Source organism: Cryptomeria japonica, chromosome 6, assembly GCF_030272615.1.
Source record: "Cryptomeria japonica chromosome 6, Sugi_1.0, whole genome shotgun sequence".
Taxonomy (NCBI): domain Eukaryota; kingdom Viridiplantae; phylum Streptophyta; class Pinopsida; order Cupressales; family Cupressaceae; genus Cryptomeria; species Cryptomeria japonica.
In genome coordinates, this window is record NC_081410.1 from 585333657 (window position 1) to 585347461 (window position 13805).

At 37.1% G+C, this 13805-nt stretch overlaps 1 long non-coding RNA gene across 1 annotated transcript in view; it reads right to left on the bottom strand.

The window, feature by feature from the left end:
- Positions 1–9807, bottom strand: part of LOC131035701 (uncharacterized) — a 30564-nt gene extending 20757 nt beyond the window's left edge. The window contains exon 1 of the long non-coding RNA XR_009103995.1: positions 9369–9807. This is a non-coding gene — a long non-coding RNA (uncharacterized LOC131035701). The remainder of the gene's footprint in view (positions 1–9368) is intronic.
- Between the last annotated feature and the right edge of the window lie 3998 nt (positions 9808–13805).

Consider the following 13805-nt stretch of genomic DNA (forward strand, 5'->3'; position numbering starts at 1 on the left):
ATATGAAATCAACATAACAACTACTTTTTACTCAAATCATTTCAACTTAAAATAACACATCGACAAAATCATAATACAAACAATTTTTCTATTGTGGTGTGTGAGATTCCTCTAGTCTACCAAAGTCATAAGCTAAAAACAACTCTACCTGAGTCCTGTTCTCGCCTTCATCTTCGTTCACCTATCCCTACATCACTTGCACTCAATAGTTCGATAGTAATGACGATCCCCAATTACGATAATACTAGCTATCTAATTGCATATTGCATGAGTAAAATGCATACATCATTTCTTATTATTTGCATACAAACTGCATTATCATCAAAATGAATGCTCATATTTGTTTCAATTTCAATTCACAAATAAAAACCTACATTATTTCTCCTAATAACTCGTTATCGAAAATATGATTCGTGACATCCTTCCCCTCTTGGAAGAGACATCATCTCGATGTCGTATTATCCATCAATAAGAACATAGCAATTCTATTTCATAAAATGTTAACCATACATCAAGTTTCAAATATAAATAATAACAATAGCATACATGCTATCCAAGTTCACATCATAAAATCAAAATCATTGTTTCAAAGATATCTCATATGATAAGCAACTATTTCCTAAGAAAGCAAATGAGGAAAATGACGGTCAATCGTCTCAGCATCCTCCCATGTAGCACTATCCTCAGAATATTGGTCCCACTGGACCATTATACTAAGTGAAATCTCTGCTACGTAGCTTCACACTATGCTGATCTAGGATTCGGATGGGCTCCACTAGCACCACCCCTGGATCCTATACCTGTAAAGATTGCTAATCAAGAATATGAGTTGCATCAGCATAATAAGATTTCAACAAAGAAACATGAAACACATTGTGGATTCGAGCTAGAGCAGGGGGTAAAGCTAATCTATAAGCAACTAGATTAATAACTTCCAGTACATCAAAGGGTCCCACATATCTTGGTGCCAACTTCGATGATTTTCCAAACGAGATAGAGCTCTTATGAGGTTTGACTCTCAAAAAAACTTTATCTCCTACAGCAAATTGTCTGAAAGTCCTAATTCGGTCTGCATAACTCTTATGTCAGTCAGCTGCCTCCTTCAACCTACTCTTGATCAACACCATTTGCTCATCCATTTCCTTAAGTAAATCAGGACCAATGATGATCCTATCTTCCTGTCTATCCCAACTGATAGGTGTGCGACACTTTCGCCCATAGAGTGCTTCAAAAAGTGCCATCCCTAAGGATGCATGAAAGGAGTTGTTATAAGCAAATTCAACCAAAGGCAGGTACTCCTCCCATTTGTACTACTGATCCATGCAATACATCCGTAAAAGATCTTCCACAACCTGATTAACCCTTATGTTTGGTCGTCAGTTTGAGGATGATATGCTGAACTAAAATTCAATCTAGTTCCCAATGTTGCATTTAATGTTGTCCAGAATCTAGAAGTCATCCCGGTATCCCTATCTGATATTATGGTTTCTGGTACACCATGTAACCAAAAAATTTCTTGCACAAATTTCTTAGCAAGAACAAATGATCCATCCTTGAGATTCCCAGGATGAAATGTGCAACTTTTGTCAACTTATCCACCACTACTAAGATAGTGTCATGTTTATTTATGCTCATCGGTAATCCTTGGATAGAATCCATACTGATTACTTGCCACTTGTATTCTGGTATAACATGTTGGAATAAAAATTCTGCTGGATGAACATGTTCAACTTTCACTCGCTGATATTCCAAACATTGTGCCACACACTCGATCACTTCCTTTCTGAGTTTAGGCCAAAAATACAAAGATCTTAGGTCAGCTACCATCTTTGTTATTCCAAGCTGTCCTGAATAAGGTGTATTGTGCATCTCATGTAGTACTTACTTCCTCAACTCTCCCCCTTCAGGTATGTACATCCTTCCTTGGTACCTTAAAATGCCACCAGGTTCTATTTCATATCCATCATAGCGATGATCTGAAGAATCTTTTTCCAAGGCTTGTTTAACCCTTAGGTAATGCTCATCTTCCGGAAGGTTCTGCAACACTTGTTGTTTCAAGTTTGTTCTAGTTGTCACCATAGCAGATAGGTGTCTTTTTTTGCTGAGAGCACTACCCTATTTTCCTTCCCTAAATAATGCACCTTTTTTCTGAAAGAAAGCACACTTATAAAATTTCCCATAAAGCTTGCGATCTCTCAACCGTTGCAAAACTATCCTTACGCGCTTCTTATGTTCTTCTTCATTCTTAGCATAGATCAAAATATCGTCAATGAAAATTAGAACAAACTCATCCAGGTATTCTCTAAAAATATTGTTCATGAGGTTCATGAATGTTGTTGGGGCATTGGTTAAACCAAAAGGTACGACTGTGAATTCATAGTGCCCATACCATGTTCGGAATGCAGTCTTAGGAATATCATCATCTTTAATCCTTAACTAGTGGTATCCTAATCGAAGATCAATCTTGGAGAATACCGTTGCACCTTTCATTTGGTCAAACAATTCATCTATCCTTGGCAAAGGATATCTATTTTTGATAGTCACTTTATTCAACATACTATAATCAATGCATAACCTTAAAGTGCCATCTTTCTTTTTTACGAAGATCACCGGTGCACCCCACGGGGATACACTTGGTCTAATAAATCATTGCCTAAGTAATTCTTGCAATTGAGCCTTAAGCTCATACAATTTTGTTGTTGTCATTCTATATGGAGCCTTAGATTGCGGCCCCGTTCCCGATAAGAGTTCTATAGAAAAATCAAACTCTCTCTTAGGTGGTAACTTAGTAAGGTCTTCTGGAAAGACATCCAGGAACTCTCTAAGGACAGGATAGGATAATCCTTAGGACTCTTTTCAACATTATCCAAATCACTTACCATGACAGCAATTATGGAACATCCTTTCCTTTGGGCCTTCTTGAGTTGCATTGTTGAAATGTGTCTCAATTCAAGAGGCTTTTGAGACCCAAGAATTTCAACTGAATTCCCAAAATCATCTATACAACTAATGACCTTATCCTCACAGTTTACTATGGTTTTATGCTTAGTTAGTCAGTTGATACCTAAGATCACATCATACGATCCTAATGGTGCCACATAAAGGTTAACCTAGGTTTAGGAACTGGAAAGCTCTAGTTCACTACAAAATAGACAAGAATCTACCCTCTGTTCTGCTCGATTCCCATATTGGACCATCCATGCAAATGACATAGGTCTAACAAATAATCTAGAAACTACTTTAGGATCAACAAAGCATTCAGTAGCTCTTGTATCTATTAAAATAAAAATTGATTGCCAAAAAAACTTACCCGTCATCTGTATAGGTGAGGCTTGAAAATCAGCCTGACGGTTGTCAACTACTGCGTGAATCTGGTGTTGTTAGGCTCCTTGATTTGCTCCTCTTTGTGTGGGGGTACGTTGCGGACAATTTGAGGCATAATGACTCCCTCCACAGTTGTAACACCTATCCCTAGGTCCGGAATTGCCACCTGACCTACCTCTGTCCAAGTTCTGTCAAGCATTGGAGTTGGTGTTACTATTTGCTCTCTTATTACCATCCTGATTCACTCTTCCCTTTTCTTGAGTGTTGGGTCCTCTCTTCAGTTTCCTTATTTGTCGATTGTTGTTGTTGTTCTTTTGGAAATTCCTATTTCCAAAACTTGGTCCGGTATTCACATTTTTACGGAAAATTCCCAACTGCTGCAACTTCTTCTCTTGCTTGGTTGCTTTCTCAAATACTTCTTCCATAGTCCGTGGATTATGAATATCCACTTCTGCTCCAATATGAGTTCTCAAACCCAAGATGAACTTTCGGATTCGAAATCACTCATCCATCTGATACTGTGGAACATACTTAAGAAGGTTGGTAAACTTCTCCCAGTATTGAGTCTCACTGACATGCCACCTTGTGTTAAGTTTTGAAATTCAGTCATCTTTTATCGAAGAATAACTGAGGAAGCCACCTCTTTCTAAAAGATTGTAAAAATAATTCCCAAGTGATATCTCTAGGGTTGCAACTTCCTTTCGGACTCACTAGAACTCAGTGGAGTATAACCTTCAAACTCATCATCACTGAGTGGGGTACATCCCCTTGACTCATCATCACTGAGCGGGGAATATTCCTCTGACTCGTTAGAGCTAATCACAACTGGCCTAATAGAAGAATAATCTAACTCAAGCTCCTCCTCCTCATTTGGGATAGTCTTTTCATCAAGGGATTTAGTAGGGACTGCTCCTATCTCAACATTTTCTTTTTCTTTTGGTTCATCAGTAACTTGTTTCTCTACGGAAGGACCATTTTCCTCCTCATTGATCCATCCTCCACTTGGATGGTTATCCATAACAGGCATGACAGGAGATATGGGTTCCTTTTTGACCCTTAGATAGTGAGCATACCCAGCTACTGACTTACGAGCCGTCTATTTTGTTCGCACCATCTCTGTAAGTTTCAACACAAAACTACTATTCTCAATACTCAACTTGCGAAGTGACTCATAGGTCCTAGTGTTATACAACCGAAGAGCTCTGATACCAAAATGTAAAGACGTAATTTACTCTATATGACATAATCTACTCTTTATTCATAAATAGACTTATTAACTGATATCATATAGAGTAATTTACGTCTTTAGATTTTGGTATCAGAGCTCTTAGGTTGTATAACACTAGGACTTATGAGTCACTTCGCAAGTTGAGTATTGAGAATAGTAGTTTTGTGTTGAAACTTATAGAGATGGTGCGAACAAAACAGACGGCTCGTAAGTTAGTAGCTGGGTATGCTCACTATATCTCATGTCATGCCTGTTATGGATAACCATCCAAGTGGAGGATGGACCAGTGAGGAGGAAAATGGTCCTTTCGTAGAAAAACAAGTTACTGATGAACCAAAAGAAAAAGAAAATGTTGAGATAGGAGTAGTCCCTACTGAATCCCTCGATGAAAAGACTATCCCTATAGAGGAGGAGGAGCTTGAGTTAGATTATTCTCCTATTAGACCAATTGTGATTAGCTCTGACGAGTCAGAGGAATATTCCCCGCTCAGTGATGATGAGTCAAAGGGATATACCCCACTCAGTGATGATGAGTCTGAAGGTTATACCCCATTGAGTTCTAGTGAGTCCGAAAGGAAGTTGCAACCTAGAGATATCACTTGGGAATTATTTTTACAATCCTTTAGGAAGAGGTGGCTTCCTCAGTTATTCTTCGATAAGAAGATGGCTGAATTTCAAAACTTAACACAAGGTGGCATGTCCGTGACTCAATACTGGGAGAAGTTTACCAAACTTCTTAAGTATGTTCCACAATATTAGATGGATGACCGATTTCGCATCCGAAAGTTCATCTTGGGTTTGAGAACTCATATTGGAGCAGAAGTGGATATTCATAATCCACTGACTATGGAAGAAGTATTTGAGAAAGCAACCAAGAAAGAGTAGAAGTTGCAGCAGATGAGAAATTTTCGTAAAAATGTGAATACCAGACCAAGTTTTGGAAATAAGAATTTCCAAAAGAACAACAACAACAACAATCAAAAAATAAGGAATCTGAAGAGAGGACCCAACACTCAAGAAAAGGGAAGAGTGAATCGAGATGGTAATAAGAGAGCAAATAGTAACACCAACTACAATGCCCGATAGAACTTGGACAGAGGTAGGTCAGGTGGCAATTCCGAACCTAGGGACGGGTGTTACAACTATGGAGGGAGTCATTATGCCTCAAATTGTCCGCAACGTACCCCCACACAAAGAGGAGCAAATCAACAAGGAGCCTCACAACACCAGATTCACGCAGCAATTGACAACCATCAGGCTGATTTTCAAGCCTCACTTATTCAGATGAGGGGTAAGTTTTTTTGGCAATCAGTTTTTATTTTAATATATACATGAGCTACTGAATGCTTTGTTGATCCTAAAGTAGTTTCTAGATTATCTGTTAGATCTAGTTATATGTCATTTGCATGGATGATCCAATATGAGAATCGAGCAGAACGAAGGGTAGATTCTTGTCTATTTTGCAGTGAACTAGAACTTTCCAGTTTCCAAACCCAGGTTAACCTTTATGTGGCACCATTAGGATCGTATGATGTGATCTTAGGTATCAACTAGCTACCTGAGCATAAAGCCATAGTAAACTGTGAGGATAAGGTCATTAGTTGTATAGATGATTTTGGGAATTCAGTTGAAATTCTTGGGTCTCAAAAGCCTCTTGAATTGAGACACATTTCAGCAATGCAACTCAAGAAGGCCCAAAGGAAAAGATGTTCCATAATTGCTGTCATGGTAAGTGATTTGGATAATGTTGAAAAGAGTCCTAAGGATTGTCCTATCCTTAGAGAGTTCCTGGATGTCTTTCCAGAAGACCTTACTAAGTTACCACCTAAGAGAGAGTTTGATTTTTCTATAAAACTCTTACTAGGAACAGGGCCGCAATCTAAGGCTCCATATAGAATGACAACAACAAAATTGTATGAGCTTAGAGGCTCAATTGCAAGAATTACTTAGGCAAGGATTTATTAGACCAAGTGTATCCCCGTGGGGTGCACCGGTGATCTTCATAAAAAAGAAGGATGGCACTTTAAGGTTATGCATTGATTATAGGATGTTGAATAAAGTGACTATCAAAAATAGATATCCTTTGCCAAGGATAGATGAATTGTTTGACCAAATGAAAGGTGCAACAGTATTCTCCAAGATTGATCTTCGATCAGAATACCACCAGTTAAGGATTAAAGATGAGGATATTCCTAAGACTGCATTCCGAACATGGTATGGGCACTATGAATTCACAGTCGTACCTTTTGGTTTAACCAATGCCCCAACAACATTCATGAACCTCATGAACAGTATTTTTAGAGAATACCTGGATGAGTTTGTTCTAATTTTCATTGACGATATTTTGATCTATGCTAAGAATGAAGAAGAACATAAGAAGCACTTAAGGATAGTTTTGCAACAGTTGAGAGATTGCAAGCTTTATGGGAAATTTTCTAAGTGTGCTTTCTTTCAGAAAAAGGTGCATTATTTAAGGAAGGAAAATAGGGTAGCGCTCTCAGCAAAAAAAGACACATATCTACTATGGTGACAACTAGAACAAACTTGAAACAACAAGTGTTGCAGAACCTTCCGGAAGATGAGCATTACCTAAGGGTTAAACAAGCCTTGGGAAAAGATTCTTCAGATCATCGCTATGATGGATATGAAATAGAACCTGGTGGTATTTTAAGGTACCAAGGAAGGATGTACATACCTGAAGGGGGAGAGTTGAGGAAGTTAGTACTACATGAGATGCACAATACACCTTATTCAGGACACCCTGGAATAACAAAGATGGTAGCTGACCTGATATGATAAACTTAACTGATTAACTCATAATTAATGCAGGAATTCACTGCTTCATGTCTCCTGCCTGCTCCTCAATAGTAATTTACTGCTTTGTTTCTCCTGTCTACTTCTCAATATCCAAACAAGATACAGATCGATATGAGTTTTCATATCAAATTTAGGACCCAATAATCAACATACAGAATTATTACTCGATATTCATCTTAACCAAATCAAAAAAATATCAATGAGTTTAAATGATCGGAGCATATCAAGATGCACATATTATTCTAGGAGAAAAGGTATGTTGGCCATACTAAGGCAGGGAATTCATTAACACTCTAAAGTAAACCAGAAACACATCCATCAACATAACAATGTCTGTAGGGTATGGTCATACATCAGGTAGGAGAAGGCTTCCCTACATTGTAAATTGCATGGAAGAGATCTGCAGTAATGATTCTTAACAGCACCAGCATCTGAAAAAACATGTGGATTTCATTAATGTCAGAGGGCTACATCATTTTCTCTCTCCGGTTCTCTAAAACTATTCCTCAAGACATTGATTCCACATTATCATGTTATGGTAAAGCAACTCCTCCATAATTATAATCTTGTGGAAAGCCACGGGCACTTCTTTCTTTCTTTCTTTTGGAAACTTGTGAAGGTTGCCATGCTTATAGATACATTTTAAGGTAGGAATTTCCTTAGTGACTCTGAATTTTAGATCAATTGCTTTAATAGGAAGATATTTTCCAAAGCTTTGTTGACAACATGCATAGAAGTTCATGTTCAACACTTACAGTAAGCTACTACAAAGTCCATTTTTGGGCGCTGACATCCATTTTGCATGTTTCTATTTATTTTGCATTAATATGTCCATATTCAAGTATACCAGTTTATTTTTTGTTGTGTTGATTGATTAAATATATCTACACTCCTTGATGATGGTAAGACATAAACAAGAAGTCAAAAAAAGTAAATGTGATTAGACAATGTGTTTGAAAATGTAAAGAACTACTCAGTAGCAGAAAATGAAAATGGCTTTCACTGTTAGGTGGATGTGAGACTGCCAAAGGCCAAAGGGGAGTTGGCCGAATCCCACATGACATAAAAACGTGGCAGTAGATTGCATGATCAGTATATTAAAAGAGGCATTAACTATGAAAATTGTAGCATTTTGCATCCCTGGGGTTTGTGGGTTTCTGATGTCCTGGCTTAAATGCTGCAGTGGTGTAGATTCCTGCTAGAACCCACCCATGATTGGGCAGCGACATTTAAACAGGGGAACCCACTAACAAGCTCTCTGGTGGTACAAAAATCCTACTCTTAATGCTGATAGACACCATTCACTATCAGTCTGGACTTTTGACATAGTGGTTGCCTTGCCTAGTATCAAAACTGAGGTCTTGAGGTTGAGCCCTCTGGAGCATGGTGAGCTGTGATGTCCCAAGCCAAATGCCATTGTGGTGCAGATTCCTGCTGGACATGTACCAGATTTGGGACACACCCATGATTGGGCAGCCACGTTTCCACGATGGGGCCCACCTCCAGGCTCTCTGGTGGGACGAAAACCCCACTCTTAACACTGGTGGGTGCAATTCACTATCAATCTGAGCTTCTGACGTAGTGCTTGCCTTGCTTAAATTTTGAGCTACAAACTATAAACAGGTCAAATGAGCAGCAATATTATAAATCTTGCATTAGTCAACCAAACTACAAGGTCCAACAGCCCACTTTACACGCATTAATCAACCAAACTACAAGGTCAAATAACCCACCTTACACTGTGAAGTACCCTTTTCTTTTATTACTGGTAAACATGAAAAGTGAATATAAAATGCACAAGTACAAATGCAGAACGGATATGCATGGCATCAACACTCTTAATTTCAACAATATAAAATCCACATATGACTGAGTCAACAATATGGGACCTGTGTGATCATCCTGATTGTTTGTGACCTATTTTCCTAGCATAGCATCCCACTATAGTCTGTAGGACCTGGCAGTAAGGGTGTGTGATGGTGTAAGAGTAAATGTTGACCTGGGGTCCAATGTTGGCTCCTGGAAGTTTGTTTCCTCTTTTTGAAGAATATTTTCTGTCCTGTACAATTGAATCCTGCAAACCCTAAGCACTGTCCTAGAAATGGCTGTCCAACCAACCACCCTAATCACACTCCAATGAATGTACTTTGAATGATAATAAAATCCCTCCACATGGCACTCAGATGAGAGATGAACCCCATTATTGGTGACCAGTGATTAATAATGCCACAAGTTGTCTCTGAATTGGTTCACTACCATTGAAGCGAGTGAATTAGCCAGTTAAACCAGCAAACCGCCCAAGGAATGAGATTGAATGCAAGGAAAGTTGCATGGAAGGAAGGTTGAAGGAGGGTTTTTGTCCTACCTTGAAAGGTTGCAATCTAGGGTTTTCATCCCAGATTGCTAATAGGAATCAAATCCACTAGGTAAATTCTTCATAAGCTGTCTCCAAAAGGCACCTAAGATAGTTTTATACTAAAATGTCTTATTAACAAAGACAGGTCAGCCTCAAAAAGAAGGAAAAAATTTCAAATTTTAATTTTAAATTATTATATAAATAATATTTATAATATTAATCTTGTTATATTATTTACAAAAATTTTATATATATATATATATATATATATAGAGAGAGAGAGAGAGAGGGTTAATAAACATTGTAATTTATTAATTAGAAATGCCCTGGTCAGCTGTCCTGGAGGGGACATGACAGTCCTCACCTCCCAGATTTTGCTTGTCCTCTAGCAATGTCAGCTCCAAAAGCTTGCTCCACTTCAAGTCAATGTTGCTCCTCAATCCTATATACTGCTCTTTAGAATTCTAGGAATTTTTTTGGATGGTTTGTTTGTTCTCAAATGTGAGCCTTGCAAAGCATTACGAGAGTCATCTATCTCCACAATATTATGTACATCGCACCCAACTTCTGTGCTGGAGGAATGTTTTGTTGGCAAATTTCCCACACTGAAAAATGAATATCATAAGACTTGAGAACAAGGACCTTTCTACTGCAAGTGTTTGCCAGGTCCATTAACCGATCTACCTTTTCCTTCACACCCTCTATTTCCAGATACTAATAAAATCAATCCTTCACCAGCTGTAACTCTTAAACAACATGACACATTTGGATGGAGCTCCTGCAGTTCATACTGATTCTTGAGTTCAATCAATTCCAACGATGTTCGTTACTCTTCATCTTCAGAATCATTTCCCATAGCTTGTCTATAAACGGTTTCATTTCTAGCCTCCTCAGGACTTCGTTTTTCATTCACTTTCCCTACCTCCTACATAATTACATTTTACAGGTCTAGCACCTGATTCCCATTCTTTTTCAGAACCTCCATTCTTAGTTCCTTCCTCAGGGTTCAGCATATTTGTATTCCCTTCTCCTATCCATTCCACAAGAGCATCTCCTGCCTTCGTTTCCTTGCTTGCCTCCCCAAATCTCTACACAATTGAGAGCCTATTTTCAAGACATCCATTTGTCATCCCTTCTTGAGAGCTTGCTAGCTTTAAACCCTCTTCAAGAATCTCAAGGACAAGAAAAGGATGCAATTTTCCCTCATTCCTCTTCCAATTCATAGGAACCCAGTAAATACGATGCTCCGCTTTCCCTTCATTTCTATTTATATTATCAAGAGTTTTGCCATGCCATTCTGAAGGATTAAAATACACAACAGGCCCAACCAATTCCTATATATTCCATGTTTTTCATTTTCACATCCTTTCAGTATTGCCATCCTTTAGCTCTTCCTTTTCAGTCCCCTTCATAGCCCTTGTCTCAAGTTGGCACACATGATTCGGACACCCACAATGGGAGGATTTTGCCTACTGTGTTTCAAAAGGATCTAACCTTGATCCATAGATCACAGGTACAAACCGCATTGGGTACTCATCAATGTGTCAAAACTGATTGCCTGGATAAAAAGGCCTAAAAGCAAAAGGTCCACTGGTAGCTGGAGGGGGAGGATAAACATAGACAAGCCTTAAATCTCCGCCAAGACCCCTGCCAAAATCACCATTAGAACCTTTGGCATTTCAGCCATAAGATCTTGGATCCCAATCTCCAAGCACTTGGACCAATAGGAATAATATCCATCTTCCCTAGACTGATAATAATACCAATAAGGTCCTTTGTAATTACCATAACTACTATCTTGCAAATCATCATTACAGTTCATTTTCCATACCTGAAGCTTAGGTGGGTGTTGCTTCGACATTGCTTGAAATTATTGACACCTCTTCCTTCAGCTCAAATTCTATGCACACCACAAATAGAATCTTTCCCACCTTTACTTCATCAATCTTTGTTGGTATGCACAATCATTAGAAATCAACAAGGAACCTTCACCCTCAACTTGCTTATAGGGTTTTTCTTGTTCTTGCTTTATGATGGCTTGTAATTTCGATTTTTCTTCTTGCTCCACTATCCCAACTTCTTTCAAGGATGATTATTTTGGCTCCTACTCTCTGCACCTTCTCATCCTCTGCTCATTTCTTATTTTCATATCATAATATTCCTCAAAAGACATGTAACAACGGATGAAAAGATTCAGGACAATATATTCAGCATGGTATCTCGCCAATTCATCCTCTTGTTGTGAGAGTATAGGTTGTTCTTCTTGCATCTTTGTTACTCCCTTAGCCATCTCATTCAAAACTGATTTTTCTTCCTTCAAAAACATTATTTTTGCCTCTCAATACTACTCCATCCTTGCAATAAAAATTCTGATATTCATGCAATTTCTGTAATTTTTCTAACATTTCTCATATGGATTCTTGCATTGTCTTCATCTTCTTGGCCTGCAAACATTAAATTTTGGTATGGAAATATAGAAGAATGACATGAAATGGAAATAACCTACCATAAACTAATAAACTTTTGATGATTCACAGGCTAGCAAGATTCGGGCTCTAATACCAAACAACAACAACCAAGCCAAAAGCCATACCTAATAGTGAATGGCACCCACCTGCATTACGAGGGGGGGTTTTGTCCCACCAAAGAGCCTAAAGGTGGGCTCCCTTGTGGAAACATGGCTGACTGATCAAAGGGTGGGTTCCAGCCATTTAGGCCGAGACATCACAGGATCATTGTCCAATGCAAGACATCTGAGATGTGGCGATCTTAAATGTCTTGGTTAATGGTATAATTTTCACTCAAGACGCTAAAGATAGAGGTAAAGACACAATAAGATTTGTTGTTTCTGATACAAAATTTTGTATGGTAGTACAACTTTGTACAAATTTCAGCTTCTTTTATTCATATTGTTTACGTAAAAGGCATTCCCTATATGAAGTGAACCACCTACTTTTTGAAAGCAATGGTTTGAAATTGAGGAGAAGGGTGCAAGACTATAAAACTAATCTCAACCATACGCTTAATTTTATATTAATTTTAAAAAAGAAATCTTTAATGATAAAAAAATAAAAAATATATATTTTAATATTATAAATTAGAAAAAGAATATTCATAAAAGGAAAAATCTATCTTTTACTATATTCTTTTGATAAGAATATATTTTCATGTTATTTCTTTTATTATCTTGTTTATTAAATTTCTAAAAAAATAAAAAAGAAAAAATTATTAAAAAAGAAAGAATAAGCTTTATTCTAATAATTCTTCTTCTTCTTCTTTTTAAGGATTTTTTTTTAAGTTCAATATTTATTTTAATTATTGATATCTTTTCATGAAATTCCAAATAATAATTAAAAATTACTTAAATTAATTTAATTTCTAATTGGTCGTCTTATTAAAATTTAATCATTGTAGAATAATTATATTTTGAATTAATTTCTTTAGATAAGAATACTTTTAATGCTACCTTCTTTAATTAGATATTCTATCTTGTTTTTTAATGTATTCTAATTCTTCTTTTAAGGATTAATTTTTATTAAGTTAAAATGTTATTTTAATTATTTATGTCTTTTTACAAAATTACAAATAAAAAGTAAAAGACATTAGAATTAATTTAATTTGTATTTTTGTCTTATTAATATTTTATTTATTTTACAAAAATTATATTTTAATTTACATAATAAAATAAATTTCAACTTAAAACTTAAATTAAACTTTTAGAGCAAGAGAGCAAGAGAGAAATGACTAGCTTTTGATCACTCATTTCATGCCAATAATTTTAGGGTATTATGTGTCCTTGATCACACACACATATACTGAAGGTAGCATGTCAACACAAACAATTATCCTGGGAAAACCTCCCTCTTGAAGGTGAAAACCCAGCCAAATTTCTCAGATCTTATTAATCAACGATCAGTAGGTCTCTTTACAATTAGCTTCAGCACATTAAGTATTTAACATAGTAGTATTAGGTCAGCAAATAGAACAAGCATGTAACTTATCTGCAGTCCACAAATGGAGTTTGCTGATCACTGATAAATTGCAGACCTGAAGGTATGTGTGCTGACCCTGCAAGATGGT